The 20940-nt window shown below is 44.7% G+C and overlaps 1 protein-coding gene across 3 annotated transcripts in view; it reads right to left on the bottom strand.

The window, feature by feature from the left end:
* Positions 1-20940, bottom strand: part of LOC144578706 (uncharacterized) — a 171890-nt gene that overhangs the window by 71345 nt on the left and 79605 nt on the right. For 2 of the 3 annotated variants that reach the window (XR_013524999.1, XR_013525000.1), the window contains one exon: positions 218-440. The exons of the other annotated variant lie outside the window; for it this stretch is intronic. The gene's annotated coding sequence lies outside the window, so the exon portion shown is untranslated. The remainder of the gene's footprint in view (positions 1-217; positions 441-20940) is intronic. 3 annotated transcript variants of the gene reach the window in all.

A 20940-nucleotide genomic window follows, 5' to 3' on the forward strand; every position in this document is an offset into this window, starting at 1 on the left:
TCCTCAGCTATTTAGTTTTAAAATGGCACACTGCTCAAATACTACTTAAGACATATACACACACACACCCCCTTGAAGAATTTTTTGTTTTGTTTGATTAAATCAAAAAAAATTCTTGAAAGTAATTAGGAATCAAAGGCAGATCCAATCCAAGTGAATTGAAAGACTATTTCTTTCAGCCAGCTACATAGCTGAGCTTTGTTTTATTAATACTCACCGTGTACAGTTGCCTCAGGAATTCATTAAGCCAAAGCAAGACATTTATGTCAGGAATGTTGTGATGGTTTCTAGCTCTGCCCATTGTGATTTTGATGCCTGAAGCTTTGTCTTATGTTAGTGAAACCATGGCAGTCCTTCAGACAGGGAAAGCAGCTTTTCCTCTGAGCAGAATTTGGCTTCCTTCTGTATTTGAGCTCCACCCTCTTCAAGGCTGCTGCAGACTGGGAAAGGATGTAGAGGATTGCTCATGGGAAGTGCTGGAACATGTAGCACACATTGCTTTCATCACATGTCACAGACCAGAACATACTTTCACCTAACTGCAACCAAGGCTGGAGGACCTAGTGAAGCCACATCCCAAGGAGGAAGAGGAAAGTTCTGTGACCTGCTAATGTCTGCCACACCCTACATTTGCAAAACGAGGTCACAGTTTCCTTAGGTCTTAGAAGTGTCTTCTCCACACAATCTCAGCACTTCCTTTTCACTTTTGGAAAGTGAAAGAGGGGTCCTGCACTCAGGCCAGGCCTGAGAAGTTTGGGAGTCACTGTGCTCTTCATGCGGCTGGGGAACATTCAGGTAGTTTTTGCTGGAAGCAATGTACAACCCTACTTGGCACCCCAACCCTTGCTATGGACTTTGCAGTGCCAGGATTTGCCCCTAGCAACCAAATAGAGAATAATGCCTGGAGAGAACAAATACACAGCAATCGCTACCAGTGGAAACCAGCAAAGCCCTGTTCCTCCTTACAAAGCTCAACCTTCCTTTCACACCCCTCCTTCTAGGAAGCTCTGCTCCTCCTCACAAAGCCCCACTCATCCCACAGAGCCTGTTCCATCTTCAAAGCCCAGCTGCTCCTCAGGAAGCACCTCTACTACAAAAGCCTCTCCTCTCTAAAAAGACCTGGTCCTGAAAAGAACTTCTCATCTTCCTAGGAAGCCCTGCTCCTCCTACAAGCCCAGTTTCTGCATATAGTGCCTTGCTCCTCCACAAAAGCTCTGCTGTATCCTTACCCTGCTCCTCCTACAGACCCAGCTCCTCAAAAGAATCTAGTCCTCTCAAGGAAATCTTGGAAGTCTTGTTTCTCCTACAAAGCCCTGTTCCTTCTCTCAGTGCCCTACTCCTCTTTACACATCCTGCTGCTCCCACAAAGCCCTGCTCCATCTTACAAAACCTTGTTTCTACAAATCCCTCTTCTTCCTCACAAAGGCCTCTTTCTCCTCACAAAAGCCTTTTCCTCCTTCAAGGCTCTGCTGTCATGCGAAGTCCTGCTCCTTCAGCAAGCTCTACTCTCTGAGAAGTCCTGCTCCTCCTACAAAGCCCTGATCGTCCTTAAAAAGCTTTGTTTCCCCTACAAAACCCCACTCTATCTACAAAGCCCCGCTTCTCCTACAAGGCAGTGTTCTTTGTACAAAGCATTCCTCCTACTACAAATCACTTCTCCTCCGACAGAACCCTGCTCATCCTTACAAAGCCCTACTTCTTCAACAATCTCTGCTTATCCTTAGGAAGCCCTGCTCCTCCTAACAATGCCCTATTTCTCCTACAAAGCACTGCTCCTCCTTACAAAGCACCACTCCTACAAATTCCACTTTATCTTTACAAAGCCCCGCTCCTTCTGCAAACCCTGCTCCTTACAAAGCTCTCCTTCTTTTTAAAGAGAGCTGCTTTTTCCAATGTCGTTGCTCCTAGAATCCCCACTTCTTCAAAGTCCAGCTCCTCTTTACAAAGCCTTGCACTTCCTTCAAAGCCCCAATCCTGCTACAAACCCTGCTCCTTTACAGAGCCTGCTTCTCCCTATAGAGCCCTGCTCTTCCTGCAGATCCCTGCTCCTCCTTACAAAGTTCTGATGCTGCTACCAGCACTGTTTCTCCTTACAAATATGTGCTCCTAAGACCTGCTCCTGCTTACACAGCCATGTTCCTACAAAGCCCACTCCTCCATACAAAGCCCTATTCTGTCTATAAAAGCCCTGCTCCTCCTAAATCCCTGTACCTCCTACAAAGCCCCCGCCTATGCCTCGTTACAAAGTGCAACTCCTCTTACAGAGCGAAGCTCCATAACGCCCCTTCTCATCAGAAACTGTGCTCCTCCTACCAAGCCTTGCCCTACCTTCCAAAAGCTTGTTCTTCCTACCAAGGCCTGCCCCTCTTTACAAAATCCTATTTGTCCTACATAGACCAATTTCTAGTCCATCATCTCAAGCTTATCCAGACTTCTTCCCCTTTTATAACCCTTAGCTCTCTTACCACAACCACAATCTTTGATGTTTCTTTGCACTCCCATTAGACTGTGAGCTTGGGAAGAATGCTGACTTAGTTACTGTGGTATTTCCCCACCCTCACAGACACACACATAGTTACTGGCACCAGTATACAGTGGGAAAAGAAACTGAATTTCAGAAAGACAAGCATTACTGACATAGTTAAGCACTCACCGAAACGATCTCCTGTCCCCCCACTGGCTCCATCTCTGCCTTCAGAACTTCGGTATAGTAAGTATATGAAAGATGCCAAGGTACCAGGTGGGCCTCTCTTCACTTTAAAAACAGACATCCTGATCCTCTTGTGTAAGATCCCAGTATTAAGATGTGTTCCTTTAGGTGGACAGTGTTCCCTCTTATAATAAGTTTCTAGAGGAAGGCTATGTGGCATCAGATCATATGTCCCACCTGCTTTGGTGAGTCTCAAATGAGGCGACAAGCTAAAGTTAGCTTACATGATCATTAGTCAGTAGACATGCTTGAAACCAATGGCCCAAGTAGAACCCCTGGGCAAGCAGCAAGTAAAGCCCTAGAAAGGAAGCCAATTCCATGAAGCATTGTCTGCTGAGGAAACCAGGATCTCAGCAGTCACCTGTTAGATCATGAGCTTTTAGACTTACTATGTACATCATCCCCTTGCAAACATGCTTCCCTCTTCACCACCGGCTTCTTAAGTTCTAGGAAGGCAGGAACTGTCCTCCTTTTCTCACCATATCCCCAGATTCATATGCCAGACAACTCTGGGATGAACAGGTGAAGAAGTGAATTCCCATATCAGAGCCTTGGGCTCTGGCATGGAGCTGTGGTCCCCGGGGAGCTCATCCGGGTCATTGCTCATATCAGGGTGTCAGGCAGTCCCCAGCCAGCCTCTCCTTTTTTTGCTCCCTTCCTTTTCTTCTTCTCTGAAATTAGCTTACTGAAGCTCTCAGCACCTGGGACCTACTGGGAGCAAAGTCGGGCATTCTGCTGGACCACCCAGGCCTGAAGAGCAGGAGGTCAGGCAAGGGCTCCTGCCCAGTAGCCTGTGGCTTCCTCTCCTTCCCCAGGTCCCCCTCTGCATTCTTAATTCCAGGCAGCTGGCCTATAACTACATGGCACTGACCAGTGGGAGGAGGGAGAAGCTGAGCAGAGAAGATAAAGCAGTGCACACTAGCTGGCTCTCAGAGAAAGCAAAGCCCATTATTTCTGCCTTCTTTTCTCTCCTCGCCTTTCTGCACATTTTCATCCTCACTGTCATCGCCTCTGTCTCTTCTGTTTTCCCTCTTCTAAGTCCCTCCCTGCCTTGTGCTTTTGTTTTACCTGTTTTCCTTCTCTATTGGTCTTCTCTATCCTCTGCCACTTCTAACACTCTCCTTTCCTTTTCCCACATGTTGCTTCCTTGCCTCTCCCTTCTCCTTGTCTCTGTTTCCAGTTCCTTTCTATCATTTCATGGACCATCATTGCTAGCTTCATCTCATTCTCTTGATACTTTTTCTTTCTCTTCTCCCTATTCTTCCAGATCCAATTCTTCTTTCCTTTCGGTCTTCTGCCCCACCCCTGGAGTCACTCTCCTTTGCAAACCAGATTTTCACTCACTTCACACACACATACAGTGAAAAATGGAAATAGCAGAGAGCATATTGCAGGAGCAGTTGAACTTGGATCCTTCAGTAAATACTGCCAACCTCCAGCCAGACCTCTTTAATCAGGCCCAAGGGCCAGCAAGGTAATAGCCTGTCTCAGAAGGTAAGACAGCATATCAGTTTGCTAGGACTGATATAACAAAATACCACAGGCAGGCTGGGTAGCTTAAACAACAGAAAATTATTTTCCTCAGAGTTCTGAAGGATGGAAGTCCAAAGTCAAGGTGTTGTCAGGTTTGGTTCTTCCTAAGGTCTCTCCCTGGGCTTGCAGATGGCTGCCTTCTCGCTGTGACCTCACATGGCCCTCCCTCTGTGCACAAGCACCTCAATGTCTCCGCCTCCTCCTCTTCTTCTTCCTTCTTCTTCTTCCTTCTTTTCTTCTTTCTTCTTTCTTCTTCTGAGACCTAGTCTTGCTCTGTCACCAGGCTGGAATGCAGTGGCATGATCTTGGCTCACTACAACCTCTGCCTCCCAGGTTCAAGCGATTCCCCTGCCTCAGCCTCCCAAATAGCTGGGACTACAGGTGCATGCCACCACACCTGGCTAATTCTTTGTATTTTAGTAGAGACAGGGTTTCACCATGTTGGCCAGGATGGTCTCAATCTCCTGACCTCGTGATCCACCTGCCTTAGCCTCCCAAAGTGCTGGGATTATGAGCATGAGCCACCACGCTCGGCATCTCTTCTTATAAGGCCACAAGTCATATTGCACTGAGGTCCCATCCTTATAACCTCATTCAACCTAAACCACCTTTTTAAAGGCCTTATGTCCAAATACAGTCATATTCTAAGGCTCTGGGAATTAGAACTTCAACATACACATTTGGGGAGGACACAAATTCAATCCAAAACAGAGCTACTCAGTGCCCCACAGACCTGGCTCCAAATGTAGGGTCATTCTGTTGTATAACTGGGCAATTCACCTAATCTTATTGAGATTCAGTTTCCTCATTTATGAAGCAGAAATTATTATAATGTATCCCATAGGTTCGTGGAGGAATGAAATATGTTATAAAGCATTCAGAGCAATGCCAGAGTACACACTAAATGACAGCACTGTTGTTTTCAATCTCTTTCTATCTGATCATCTGCAGATTTCAACCCTTAGTTATATCAATGTTCTATATTTGACTTACATCTAAAAATTCTGCCAAGTAGCCAAAATCCTGCTTGCCTAGAGCTATCACATTCACATGATGGTTCATAAGACTTATTCCCACTGAATGTGCTAATACATAAAGGACCTATTAATAGCACCGGCTCAAGTGCATAGTAGACACTTTAGAAGTGTCCTCCCTTTCTCTCACACTCATTTACTCTTCAGAACTGACTTAAGAGGCAGGCATTCTTAACTCAATCTTACTGACGTGAATGTGAATCTAAGTAACTAGGAAACAATCACCAGGGACGTATTTGGGTCTCCACGATGGGTCTTTTTCCAAGGGTAGCCCTGTCCTCAGGGGCACTGGCCCTGAGGGGTTTGAGAGCTAAGATATCCAGAGAAGACTGTACTTAGGACCCCTGGCCACTCAAAGAGGGACAATGTGGAGGACAGACACTTGGAGGCCAGTGTGTGTCAAAAACAACATGTACATCATTCATGTGGTCACACTGTCTTGAGTACCCACAACATACCAGGTATTGTGCTAGGCTCTGGGGCTCGGAGGCGAGCCGAGCAGGTTCCACCTTTACAAGAGCAGAGCTTGCAGGAGGTGAGAACAGCGGAAGAGCTGGATGCTAAACACATACAATAAACACATAATAAAAAGAGTGGTGGTGAGTTCTGAAGAAAATAAGCACAATGAGAAAGAATGAGAGGACCTTTCTAAGAAAATGACATTGAAGCTGAGACCTGAAGGATAAGCTGGAGTTAGCCAGGCCAAGGGCAGGAGGAAGAAACTTTTTCCTGAGGAAAAAGTCATCATTACAATGATAGCTTAGGCAGCCCAGCAACCTGCAGGCGGCCAGTGTGGCCAGAGCCAGAAGCAGGAGAAGGCTGGAAGAGGGCTCTGCAGAAAGGCAGGGCCGGGTCGCGGAGACACTTTCAGGCCATATTTAAAAGCTGGTATTTTATTCTGAGCACAGTAAGAGGATTTTAAACAGGGAACTGACATCATCTTATTTATATTTTTAAATGATCATGCTGGGAGCTTGGTGGAAAATAGACTGTCAGGGGGTAGGGGTAGGATAGAAATGGAAACAGATGAAAAGCCTAGTGCAGTTGTCCAGGTTAACAGAAAACAACACGAGGGTCCCAGGGTGGTGTGGGTGGTGCTCAAGATGAAAATAAATGCTGATGGGGAAGAGTGGGGTCCTCTGCACATCTTACCCCTCACCCCAGTGCACAGGACCTCAGTTCAATGTAACCTAAGTTTTGAGGTCATGGGTAAAGCTCTAGATGAGAGTGGAGAGGAGGAGAGAAGGGATCTTGAAAAGCCTTTTCCACTAGCCCTATCCAGGGGCTCCCCACAGAACTAGCTGCCCCACCCAGCACCCCAGCTCAGCCCCTCACTCCTCCAACCAGGCCCAGCCCCAGCACCTGTGCTGGCATGCCTTCTTCAGTGCCACCCACTCTCTGCCCTCCCCAGAGGTGGCTCTTGCCTGCTCCCTCCACAGCGCTTTGCACATCATGCCCTGTCACAGGCACTGGAGTGGTGCGGCCATGGATTCCAGTTTGGGTTCCATCACTGACTGGCTGCAGAATGGGCAAATCCCATAATCTCTCCCCTGTGGCCCCTGTGACACAAATGTAAATGCAATACTGAACTAACAGAACCCACAAGATGTAAATTAAAACATTTGCTCATTTTGTCTTTGCCTCTCACAGACCCTTCCACAGATCAACTTCAGCAATCCCTGGATGTTTTCTGTTTCCCTCCCTTTTCTCCCATTCCTATTTGTGGTACTTGGTTGGGGAGGAAGGTGAATGGAGAGCAGAAGAGGTTGTAAACCAGCTCCAGCCCATCTGGGCCTGTCTGATATTTAAAGCTCTCAGAAATCTTGCTTGGTTTTTTGGAGGATCCTCTTCCCAACTCTCAGCTGCCACTTGCCTTGCCAGGGGCCATGCCTCCATCTCAGTGGGCAGTTTCCCATAACCCTCACCTGTTCCAGGGTTAGGGCCCACAGCCTCTTACTACAGGGGTGCGCTCTTCCCACAGGCTACCATCTTGGGCAGGATTCCTCTTAAGTGGCTCCTGACTGATATTCCTATTGCCCGTCCCTCACCTCATCCCCAAGAGTCAAGCAACATTGACCCACTATCCAAGAGGAGTCTGTGTTGATCCAGCAGCAGCCACGTTCTCTCTCCCTCCTCTTGCCCCATGCCTCTGGCCTAGGGGCACGGCCTCTGGTCTTCAGATTCCTCTGGGTCCATGGACTCCAGGCAAGGCATCCCTTAACTGCAGTCACACTTGTCAAGCCTTCCTAAGGTGTTGCTGAAGCCCCATTCCCACTGGTTTGGGAGAAGGGAACTGCACCCTCCACCCCTCTACCCAGAGGATGCACAGTGCAGCTCACTCCACAAAAAGCCTCTGCATAAGTTTTCCCTCCTTCGTTCCTGGACTATATCTTTGAAAACTGGAAGGAGAGTCCCAGTCACCCAGGTAACCAGAGCACCTGGGCACTTTATTATCACTAGGTCTGAGCAGACTCTCCCTCTGTGTTTCTTCCACCTTCGTGGCCAGAGAAACAAAGGTTGTTCAGGCTCCCAGGAAAAACACAGCTCTCTCTATGGTTACCTCGTCCAGAAGCAAGAGGGCACACAGCCCTTCAGGCATATTTCAGCTCCTGATGGCAAAAGCAGATGAAGAGAGAGCCACCCATGACTTTCTTTACCGTGTCCAGTCCAGGCTCTTTCAGAACAGCTGCCCCCGAGAGCCAAGAGTTGGATTGTAGAGAAGGAAAGTGAAGCTCTGTCTGATGCACCACAGGCCAAATCTGCTGCTGATCTAAATGCAGAAGCCTCTGCCCCTGACCACAGAGTCAGTGCCAGCTGCTCTGGGCTGCTCAGTGCTGCCTATTGGCATCAAACGCCCTCCATTTCTCAAGCTCCGCACACGGAAGCATTTGGAGATCCTTTGCTGAACAGGCAGGTTGTGTTCTGGGAAGTTTTCCCTTTGGGCTGACCCAGAAGTGAGGTGGAAAGAGCTGGAGGATGGTGTCTGTGACTCTTAAAGATGTGCTCACTGAGGGGCATCCAGGAGCTGCCACTGGGGTTCCCCTCCAAGGCAGCCTCAGGGCTCTGGGTTGAATAGTACGGTGCTGGGGAGATGAGAAAGGATGCAGGAGTTGGACCAAGGTGGGCTTCATTCATAGGTAGGCCACTCACTAGATTAGCCTGTGGCTGTGCCCATCTTCATCACCCTGGACCTCCCTTCTCGTGACATTCATCTCAATTGCAACTGCTTGTGTAGAATCTGTCATCCCAGCCAAGGTGCAAGCTGCCTGAGCACACAGGCTAGGCCTTGGTGTTTAACCCTATGTCCCAGCCCCTAGCACGGGGCCTGTCCATGGGAGGTCACCAGAGAAAGGAGACACCTCAGTGAACAATATGAGCAGTAATTCTTCTATACCCCAAACTCAAAGCTTCTATTATCAATACAGAAACAGTTGCAGTATCAACACCACCCCTAGACTGGGGCAAGAGGATATGCCATCCAATTGAGCCTCCCAGGTAGGAAGGAGAAGTGAGGGATGATGGGTTTTGCCCTGGGAAATGGAGAAGGGCTGCTGTTTGGTTAAAGTCACATACCCCAAATCACCCCAGATGGACATCCAGGCAGACAGATCACTGTGCCTTCTACTTCACCTCTGCTTGGATGATAGTTTCAGGAGACCCGGATTCCTGGGCAACTTGACAAGTCAGTCTCCATCCCAGGTCCAGTGGGCCCAGGTGGGTCCAGGTAACCTGGGAGCCTGGGCCAGCTTCCACCGCACCTGCCTTGACAGGGCCATGACATCAGTCAAGTTGACAGGCAGCAGAACTGCCCAGGGGAAGAACACCAGTGTCATTCTCTGGGGATCACACTGCAGGGCCCTGGGTAAGAACAGAGGATGTCTGTGACTGTGGCATTATATATAACTTTAAATTATTTAGGCACATGCTACGTGGGCTTCATTTGTACACTTGCTTTAAGCCCTGCAAATTCAGGGATGTATCTGCATGGTTGCTCAATGCTCAGGCTTAATTAGTCATGAGCTATCATTCCTTTATGCCTTTAATCAATCTTTTTTTTGAGATGAAGTCTCACTCTGTCACCCAGGCTGGAGTGCAGTGACACTATCCCAGCTCACTGCAACCTCCACCTCCTGAGTTCAAGTGATTCTCCTGTCTCAGCCTCCCCAGTAGCTGGAACTACAGACGCATGCCACCACACTCAGCTAATTTTTTGTATTTTTAATAGAGACGGGGTTTCACCATGTTAGCCAGGGTGGTCTCAATCTCCTGACCTTGTGATCCACCCGCCTCGGCCTCCCAGTGTTGGAATTACAGGCGTGAGCTACCATGCCTCGCCTAATCAATCTTTTTAAAGCTCCTACTGTGTGCTGGATATTGTGCTAGTGTCAGGTTCTTTAAGGATCCCATTGTCCTCTTCGGCTTCTCCAGTGAAGCTGACATTGTTCAACAAAGCCTCATGCTTAGTCATGAACTACACGTTCCATCCAGACCCACCTGGCTTTCTTCTATCCCATCCTTGCCAATTTTACCCCAGTGCTGAGGCTTTGATCATGTCCCCACTACCTCCCTCTTAATCTATGTAACTAAGTAAATCCAAGCACCCCTTCCTGTCTTAGCCTACACATTATTACCTAGTAAGCAAACCTTTTCCAACTTAGCTCAGGAAACCTTTTTTCAGAGAAAACTTTCCTGGCCTTTGCAATTGGATCAAGCCTTCCATCAGAGGCTCTTGTAAATATCAGATATCTTCTTAGCATGTCACACTGGCAACTTTATGCTCCGGGATTGAATTAATAACTCTCTCCCATGCTAGGCTTTTGAGTTTGATGGTCTCTACTGGATTCACTGCTGAATCTCTAGGACTCAGCACAGTGTCTGACACATATCAGGCACTCTAGGAATATTTACTGACTGAATTAAATAAATACAATGTACTGTAAGGATAAATTCAATATATATTTGATGGCTTGAATGACTAACACTTACTGGGTTTCCATAAAACATAGTATGAGTTAAAGCAAATAGTACCAAATGAGAACCATTCACGTGTATTTTTGTGGAGCTGAGATGAAATAACTTTGTCCTGCTATGGAATTTACGGGAAATTCATGAGAGGCTGGCAAAGAGATGATATAATTACATTCTGTGGTCAGTTCTTCTCCCATCCTGCTCTGCTTGCACTCTTCACTAAGAGCTGCTTTTCCTGATATTTTGTTTTTATGACTCCTCATCTCTTCTTTTTTCCCTGCTATGTGTTTTTAAAATGCCTTAATCATCAGCAAAATCAGCCTAATGTGCATGCCTCCTTTGACCCAGATATTTCAGCTGAAGGATTCTAGCTCCTAGGAACACTACTGTCATTACAAATGACATAATACACAGAGTGTCCACAGCAGCAGTATTTGTAATGACAAGAAAATGGAAACAAGATGCCTGCCAATAAAGGAACGGATTCATATATTCACACCGTGACCTTGCAGAGTGTAGTAGATCTCTGTTCTGGTGATGAAAGCTGTAACTAATACCTTGCCAAGGAGGAGAAAGGCAACTGCCACGTAATATGTACATTATGATCCCTCCCCCACAATAAACATATATATTTGCATACACATGGTAGAAATCCGGGAGGGTACACATTAAATTGCAATAATCATTACCTTTGAGGAAGGACTTGGAGGGAGCTTGGGAAGGTCACCATTACTTCTTGCTTTATACTCCTCTATATTATCCAAATTTATGGTAAAAGTACATTATGTTTCTAGCTTAAAAACTCCAGTAATATAAGTGATTTACTTGCTTATGATCTGTCTCTCCTCTCTCCTCTCCTACATATAAGCAGGAGCTTTGTCCACCTTTTCTCACTGTCATCTCCACTGTGCTTAGAACAGTGCTTGGAACACAGGAAATGCGCAATGCATTTTTCTGAGTGACAGATCAATGTTTTTAAAAAAGAAAATTTCATTTTTAAAAAAATCTATCTTTCATATCTCTCTCCCCAACCCCTCCAGGTTTTTGTTGGTGAAGTGATTGTGCTGAGGAGTCTGAAATTCTCTGCCTCCACATGGTGGGCCTTGAATTAAGGTTGACCTCTTCCCTCAATTATTGGTTTCCATTATAAACGGGTTGAAAACCCATAAGGCCTCCTACATACAAATGTGAAAAACAAAGTTCTTAAGTGATAAAGCTTCAAGTAGCAAAGAATGGGTTGTTTTAAAAGAGAAACCTTGATATTGGTTCAAAGTTAATCCCTTCAAAAAGTAAGAGCTTAAAAATATATATATTAAGTTACAAACAAGGAACAAAAGCATGTGTTTTCTGTCCAATCACTGAAAGGTCACAACTGTTTAACCACCAGATGGTTCAACCAGTTAGAAGAGTCCAACAAAACCACAAAAGTATAATAGATTATAGCTTAGCAAAAGATCTGCAAAAATATGCACTGAATTGCATTCTGTGGTTACTGCTTCTCTTTGACTTTCCCTTTGCTTTACTGCAGAACCGACATACAGCCATGCAGGAATGCGCATGATCTCAAAGACCTGTGGGCTGTCTTGCCTTTTCTTCAAGAATGGGATTCTGGAGTTTGGGGACCATGATGCAGAGAGAGAAACTGGTCAGGTCGAAAGATTTCAGAACTTAGGGGTTTTTGTGTTGTGGACAAACAAGGAAGAGAAAAGAGGGAGTATGTCAGTCATAGCACCTGGACCAAATGTTTCTGGGTTTGAGAATCTTCATTTCTTGCATGTTATAGTTACATAATCTACTACTTCTGTGCTTTCTGTTTTTTCTTTTCTTTCTTTTTTTCTATTATTTTTTTCTATACTGTATCAATAGGCTGCTGGTGGGGTCATAGCCTGAACATGGCCAACCAGAAAGACACTCAATGAATGCTCAGTGGAAGAATGAAGGTCTGCTTGATCCCTGCACAAAGCCACAGAAAAATGTCATTTGTGAATTCAACTGCTAGAGGCTAATGAAAATAAAATGCAAACAGCCTAAAGAATTTCCAACTCAATAAATGATTCTTTTTTATCTGTAATCTTTATTTGTAAAAGAGAAATCTGTGGTTTTTTCCTTTAACTTGTGATGGCAGCATAATGCGATCTCATGCATTGTGGGTGAAAGTTAAATAATTTTTAAAAATAAATTTATAAGAGTAAATTTCATAAGTAGAAAATGTTGTGATTGAATTTTACTTTAAAGGTAATATTTACAGAAAACTAAAATGAAGCATGTGGTTTGAGGTGAGGAGAAAGTAATGAGAAACTTTCACTTTTAGCTTCATTCCGTTCTATATCATCAAATTTGTTCCCTGTATCAAGAAGTAACATACATAAACAGATAAAAGGTGAACTCAGAAAGGACAAAATCTATGGTTTACTCCAATGCTGTTTAGGTGCCTTGGGTTTCTTTCTCAGTAAGTCATTTCCCTATCCAATGACTGCCAGCTAAGGCTTGTGGCTTCTTGCCAACGTTCCCCCATGAAACTCAATTCCAGGTGTGAGTGCAGCTCAAGTCCGTTCTCCCCTGGTCAACTGGGAAATTTACAGAGGACACTAGCACTTTATCAGAAAACAAAATTCTAAGCCACAGGAAAGAAACTGGAGCCGGGGGGGTGGGGGTGGGGGTGGTTAACAGCAGACTGGAAAGACTGTTTGGATGACAGTGGAGGGAGATGCTTATAAAATGTTAAGCAATGTGTTATTTATATAAGGGAAGAGACCATATACAAAACAAATCAAGTATGTGTGGTTTAGATCACAGGCTTTGTGGTCAGAGACCTGAATGTTAATATTTCTCTGCCCTTTCTTTGGGCAAGTCACCTGCCTCTCTAAGGCTCAGTTTCCTCATGCATCAATTGTGTATAATAAAAAGTTGGAGCAGTTATGAGTAGTCAAGTGTTCATTAAAAAGTAGCCATTCACAGAAAGACAAATTTTGCATGTTCTCACTCATTTGCGGGAACTAAAAACTAAAGCAGTTGAAGTCATGGAGATACAGAGCAGAATGATAACAGCTAACATAGGTTAGGAGGGGTGGCAGGGAGGGGAGGACATTGTGGATGGTTAATGGGTACAAAAATATAGTTAGAATGAATCAGATAAATGTTTGACAGCACAACAGGGTGACTACAGTCAACAGTAACTTATTGCACATTTAAAAATAACTAAAAGAGTATAATTGGAATGTCTGTAACACAAAGAAACGATAAATGTTTGAGGTGACAGGTACCTCATTTACCCTGATGTGATTATAATGCATTGTATGCCTGTAGCAAAATATCTAATATACCCCATACATATATACACCAACTATGTACCCATAAAAATAAAAAATGTTAAAAGTAGCTATTACTTTTTGGCTTTTATGAGATGCATAAGCTTTTTGACTAGAGTAATAAGAAACTACACAAACATGCATAAATGAAAATTATTAATGTTTCTTTGACAAAAATTTGGGATTGCTTTTAACAAGCATGCATGGTTAGTATGAATGCTTCAAAAATGAAATCAATACTCATCCAGCATTAAATCCAAATCAGAGTACTCTATACACCTGCCTACACGTCTGTGTGACCATGGGTGCTCCCCAAATGCGGTAACTTGTAGGAGCTATTTAACTTACTTTCACTTTTCCTTTCCCACTTAGAGTTCCTTCATTTCTCCCAACTGAATCAGGGAGAAATCTCCTGGGAGGACAAAACCTCTGAACCACCAAGTCCTTGAAATAGGGTGACCAACTGCCAGTTTTAATGGGAATGTCCCAGTTTCGGCACTTAACAATCTCATGAGCTAGGAGTTCCACCAGTCCTCTGCAAACTGGGATGGTGGTTTCCTCTACCTGGGAGCCTGGCACTCAGGCCAGGCCCTACAGGATTACATCTGTTGACTGCACTCAGTTTTACTTCAGTGCAGGTGGTGTATCTTTCTTTTGGTAGAGTTCTTTCACTAACACCCCTGTGAGTCTTGTCAGATGTGATTAAACTCTGGGCAACACAAATGGAATAAAAAGAGGGAGGTGGAATTGTTTTTTTTCCCTGCATTAACTGACAGATAAGACTTGAGCTAAACCTGGGGCTAAAGAAGGGTATGCATGCCTCTGGTTGCTTTGCTGTCTATGCGTGCACACATAGGAAGGAGTGTGTGTAATGTACTGGGGAAGAGACCCTGAGAAGCCCGACCTGGGCAGGAGACCTCTGGAAAGCAGGGTAGGGGAAAGCAGCCCTGGCTGCAAAATTGACACACACAGTTCCCCATCACAGCCTCCAGAGGGCGCCATCAGCCCGCAGTGGTTCTTTGCCCTCTGGGGGCTGGCAGGAGGAAGCCGATCCACCTGGAGGGTAAGGAGAGTGCAACCCACTGCTATCAGGGCTGGGGCATGCAAGAACGAGGAGTGGACTACTGCCAGTGCTTGAATGTCCTCCTAATTAACCCCAGCTGAGATAAGCACCACCGCCTCACAAGATTAAAGCTCTTTCATTCCTGCTTTAACTTTGCCAGTCTCCTTTACTTCGGAAAGAATGAGAGACCTCAGCCTAGCAATCCCAGGGATCTGTGCCCTCCAGTGAAAGATCTCTGCAAAGCTGTTTACAGCGGGTTGTGTGGAGGCCAGCTTCCCTGGCACGGCGCGGTGTCCCCGTGGAGAGTTTCCAGGGCGCGAAGGCCCTGGGTCACCGGCTGGAAAGAATAGGGAGCTGATTGCCGATTGCCGATTGCCGCTCCACGCTGATGGATGTGCATTTGTTGCATTTGAAATGTTCTAAGAAAAGAACTGCTTCTAAAAAGAAGAGCTTTGTGTGAGCACAGTGAACATGAGGGGCGAGATTTCAAAACCATTAGGGGGAATGCCTTCTTTCTATGCAAGAATGAGCCACAGAAAACTGTTCCCAGCATCCGCTGGTAATGTAGGAACACCTGTGGGAAAGCATTGTGCGTTGCCCTCGTCTGAATCCCCGGGGTGGGAATCAGGAAGTACAGAAGCTGCCATCGGAGGCCAAGGCTGGCTCTGTCATTGCCCCTTGGGTGACCTTCCTGCAAACCTCTAGAGATCCGGGCCTCAGTTTTCTCATCTGTAAAATGAGGAGCTGGGCTGGAGGGTACCCGAGTTCGCTCCCAAGTCTGGCACTTCCTGAAGGTGCTATCATTCACCAAACAGCTAATAATGCTGCTTCTCACACTTGCTCTTGGGATCCCTTCACAAATTTTAAAAGTACTGAGCCTTCCCCCACCCCATGTATCTGTGGGGGCTTCTTTTGCTATTTGGCAGTCAGTACTAATCAAATCGACTGACATATGAAAATTTAGCTTATACTTCATGTGTCTAAGGCTCTCTCCAAGGGCCTTCTCTCTGCCCTGTAATTTTTAAATTTGTCTTGTTGATGTAAGGCACTAATTATGGCCTCTGGATACACATTGGAATCACCTGTGGAGCTGAGCCGTAACCTGACACCCACTTCCCAGAGATTCTGATTTAGTTGGTCTCTGCAAGGGCAGTGGGGAGGGGACTACCAGGTGATTTTTAATGTGTAGCCAGACTCGAGAAGGGCCACTCTCAGAGCTCTGTAGTTCTCAAAGTGTGGTCCCAAGCCAGCAACATCAGTATTACCTGGGAACTTGTTAGAAATGCAAACTCTCAGGCCTGCCATGGACCTATCAGGGTGGAACTCAGGAATCTGTTTTAACAAGACTTCCAGGTGATTCGAATACATGCTGCAGGTTGAGACCCAGTGTTCTCCATTGCCACACCTCCCCGACTTCCATTTCCACCCTTTCAAAAAAACCCAATCAGACCGCATATTGTTTATTTCAGTAAACAGCATTCAATGACCCTAAAGACAAATAATGCCTTATTGCAATGTCTACATAATTTCTGGAAAACAATACTATTCTAATTTTTACCAAGCAAGCAAATAGTAAATTATCCACAAGGCTGTCCTAGTAAACCTTTCTTGACTTGCCTTGAGATAGATTCTGAATATAAATTCCACCAACACCTGTAGTTTTTCTTCTTTATCCTCCATAAGCATTAGAATGCAATTCAAGAACCCCAATTCAACTTAACAAACTGGGTTAACAAATAAGGAAAATTTATTCTTTTTTATCACAAGAAGTATGGAGCTGGGCTAACATGGACAAGAACCTGAATTCTTTCTATATCAGACTTGACCTAAGGAGAGCCTGGCCATCCAATTAGACTGAGGCCATGCCATGAATCACATCCAGAAATGACAGCTTCCAACAGCAAACGATACTGTGGCTTCCCTTTGCCCACCCGCCCCTCTCTGTAGAAACTTTCCTTAGAAATGTACCCCTTCTTATCAGCCAGGATTACATCCAGGTCCATTGGAAAAATCAACTACTGGCAAAGGGAATGAGATTACCATACTTGGCATATAACAGTGTTTATTCCTAAAATGTGAAATACAGTCCTCTTGCCCGCGTGACTTTCAAATAAAACAATGGTTCTTCTGGCAGGGCAGACAGGGAGAAAGATTATTGGGCTAACAACTACCGAACCATCATCTTCCACAGTCTACCTCTGATTTCCTGGCTTCCATACATTGTTAAAAAAATGCTCAGACTTCCACAAAATGCACATAGTCCTTCGATGAGTGAAAAGAACCTAATGTCTTATCAAGAAAAACAAGATAAACCCAACAAAACTTTTCATTCAGGACAAGAAAAAAATAAGATAAACCCAATAAAACCTTTCATTCAGAAAAGTGACTGTCATCACTGATCCATAGCACATGGCATTTTCTGAAGGACATGAATAGCAAATACTAGTTCTATGACCCAGGAATCGAGTGAGTTTCTCTGTCAGCCCCCTGGACATCCCTGGTTCCACTTCACTGGAGCCTCCCTTGCCCATTGTCTTCAATGGCCATTTCTGGGGTGAGTCTTGAAGAAGATGCCCTCCTGGATGCTGCCAGATTTAACAGCTTGCTTCCAGCAGATTCAGAGTCTATGGCCTCAGGACCATAGGACTTGAATGGTTCCAGACTTTTAGCAGTTTGAAATTCACTTCTGTTCAGTTCCAGGCACTGACAATGGCCAGTGATCTTGTCTGAATGAGGTCTGTGAGAGCCACAATGCCTCCTCGTCACCACTTGTCTCTGTGATCTTTCCACCTTCAAGCACAAAGTTTAAAGGCTTCCACTTTGAGGCAATTGATAACAAAAGTCATGTGGTGGAAGAAGGTGTGAGACAGGGGAGGGGTGATACCACCTGTGATCCCAGCCCTCCTGGGTGGACCTGAGCTAGATGGTGCTTCCCGTCTTACAAAAGATGTGTGGTGAGAGATATTAAGGGGAGGCATGAGGGGTCAGATTTGCTTTTGTCCCAATTCTATCATCTTACCTCATGAGAAATTTTTTTTCTCTCTACCTTTTGGGAGATGAGTAGGAGAAGGGCATCAATTTTGTACAAAACTGGGATGTGCAAGCTTGAAAATCTCCAAACTATGGAGGTTATGGGCAGAAAGATCTGTATTAGCAAAATTCGACTGTCTTCCCTTTCTGTATTCAGGCATGTCGCTTTTCATCTAAATTTGCCTCTTACACTATCCTTTTCTTGAAGGCTTCAAGGAATAACCAGCATGTGCCAATATCCCCAATTTTCCTGCTGTTCCCTCTAACCCTACAGTGTCTGTAGGCACAAGATCAGAGTCCCAAAGTCCAACTTGTGACAAAATGACCAAAAGGCTACAGACTCAGAAATTTTGAAATATGGCTTTTACTGTTATAAAATACATAAGAGCTACATTTAGAGAGAAATGAAGGAGTTGACCACCAGCTGAAGTCAGGAACTATCAAACCCCAGTTACACATTTTGTCTATTTTGTACATGAGTAAACTCCAGTTTCCCTCTTCCTGTACCACCTTTCCAGAAATTGTTTTAGGATCTACAGGGAAGGGAGCCTCTTTTCCTCATAAGTAAACACACTTTTAAAAAGGGATTTGAATATGTATTTTGAAAACAAGATGAATCACAGCAAACAATATAAAATATAAATCTGAAAATAGATTGAGATATACTGCTTACACAAGGGGAGGATCATATCATTTTGATGAGAAGAACTAAAGGGAATATAGCATTGAATCTGTCTTTGTCTAGCCAGGTGTGGTGGCTCATGCCTGTAATCCTAGCACTTTGGGAGGCTGAGGCAGGCACATTATCTGAGGTCAGGGGTTCGAGACCAGCCTGGCCAACATGGTGAACCCCGTCTCTACTAAAAATACAAAAATTAGCCGGGCATGGTGGCACATGCCTGTAATCCAACTACTCAGAAGGCTGAGGCAGGAGAATCACTTGAACCTGGGAGGCAGAGGTTACAGTGAGCTGAAACTGCACCACTGCACTCCAGCCTGGGTGACAGAGTGAGACTTCGTCTCAAAAAAAAAAGAATATCTTTGTTCATTGAGATTTTTAACTTTCAGAAAACATAATATGAAGTTCTGCTCACTAGGGACAGTGACAGTTTGTTTTAAGGTAGAAGTTTGTCTTCAATGTTCCATTAACAGCCAATTGATTTTCCTCCATCACACTGCGGGGAAATATTAGGAAGGAAGAACCATTGATCCTTCCAATCTCTGCACTCTCATTCAAAGTCAAAATTCTAATCTGGCAACATGCTGCACTAACAGCAGCATCTGGGGCTTCACTAGGTGGTTCTGATGGGGTAATTCTCCATGCATAGGTTTGATGATATTGAAGCCATATCAACTTCCCTTTCAGAAAGGAGTAGTCCTGTTTAGTTTTGAGTTGAATGTTAATCAATTCCCTTTGTACAAGTTCAGCATAGTTGAACAAAACAGAACCATGTTCCAAACCAAGGTTGATGTGATATATCATGTTCACCAATTTATCCCTGTGTTTAGTACATTCCTGACCCACGGCCAGTGCTCAATAACTACTTACTGCCTAGATTAATACATGAAAAATGACATGGTCACTGAGCACTTGGACAGCCTTGGCTTTGAATATTTTGCTGGTCACATAAGTTAATTGCAATTTATCAACAACAAAGACATGGGGAGGCCAGATTTTTATAATTTTGAAAAAGTTTATAGTTTCATTAGACTGAGTCTTGCTTTTCTTGTCAAATAGCATTTATTAATATCCACTTTCTCCCAGGCAAAGCTCTAGGCACAAGGCAGAAAGTTAAAAACTCCAGAACAAATCTTTTCTATACTTTTCTTCCCCACTACAAATACCTGATTCTAAGCCAGTTATCTGTGAGATCCAGCCCCAAAACACTACAATGATTGACCCTGATGAGGCTCCTTAAAAGTTGCCTCTCCTTTCTCCTTCCTCCAATCTCAGAAATAACCGCAGCCTTCCAGTTCCCAAAGCATTGTTCTTAGCACTCATATAGTCACTATTATTGCAAGTTGCACACACATGGACATAGAATTACTGTAAACACACAGCTCTCTGTCTTGCTGTGCTATGTCATGAGTTTGTTAGGAAGCAGACACCCATTTACACATAACACACATTTGTCAAATCAATGAATACACAGCAAAGATACATTTTTCTTCTTCTCTTTAACTGAGAATTTAAAGGTAAAAAATAAAAACTGGATAAAGTTCCTTTTTTCAGTACTGGACAAAGAAGGGAAAAGACAGGAGAAACTTAGTATTTAGCTATAAAATCAGCAAAGGGGAAAAGTCTTATCTCTGGGCTCAGTCATCTGGGAGAATGCACATAGTAAGTAAAATTATTTGATATGCTTCTCATCGAGCTAGGGCAACTATATTTTTTCCCCTTGACTCCTGGCCTATCTTGTGACTCAGCTGTAGCCAATAGAATGCAATGGAAGTGGTGTGGCATAACTTCTGAGGCTGTCAGAAAAGGCATCCTGCTTCTACCTGATCCTCTTAGGGTGCTCATTTTAGGAGAGCCTGCCCCTGTCACCACATAAGAACTCGGACTATCCTGGGATTGCTGTGCTGGAGGTGCCGTGTGTTTGTGGACCTCTGGTCAACAGCCCCAGCTGAGCTCCCAGTCAGTAGCCAGTATTGGGCACAGTGGCTCACACACTGTGGTCCTAGTGCTTTGGGAGGCTGGCATGGCAGTATCGCTTCAGGTCAGGAGTTTAAGGCTGACCTGGTCAACATGGCAGGACCCCATCTCTATAAAAAATTAAAATAAAAATTTTAAAAAGCCAGTGTCAACTACCAGCCATGTGCATGAGCCATGTTAAACATCTGGCTCAGTCAAACTTTCCAATGAGTGCAACCCCAGCCAATATCTGACCCAACCACATGAGAGACAGTGAGAACTGCCAAGCTATTTCTAAACCTGATTCTCAAAATACAATAATTATTGTAAGCTGCTAAATAATCGGGAAATTCACTACACATTAATAACAACTGTACCAATTGCCTCTGGGCATTACCACTGTAGAAAATCCCTGATTTTTTCTTCTCTACTCTTGAATGGGGCCATTGAACCCTTTGTTAATTTTCAGACCAAGCATATACAAAGACATACAGGCATATGAGCATTCATCAGTGATTGTCTTATTCCATAAGTAAAAATAGGCCGGGCATGGTAGCTCATGCCTGTATCCCAGCACTTTGGGAGGCTGAGGCAGGTGGATCACCTGAGGTCAGGAGTTCATGGCCAGCCTGACCAACCTGGCGAAACCCTGTCTCTAC

Source organism: Callithrix jacchus, chromosome 12 (genome assembly GCF_049354715.1).
Source record: "Callithrix jacchus isolate 240 chromosome 12, calJac240_pri, whole genome shotgun sequence".
NCBI lineage: Eukaryota > Metazoa > Chordata > Mammalia > Primates > Cebidae > Callithrix > Callithrix jacchus.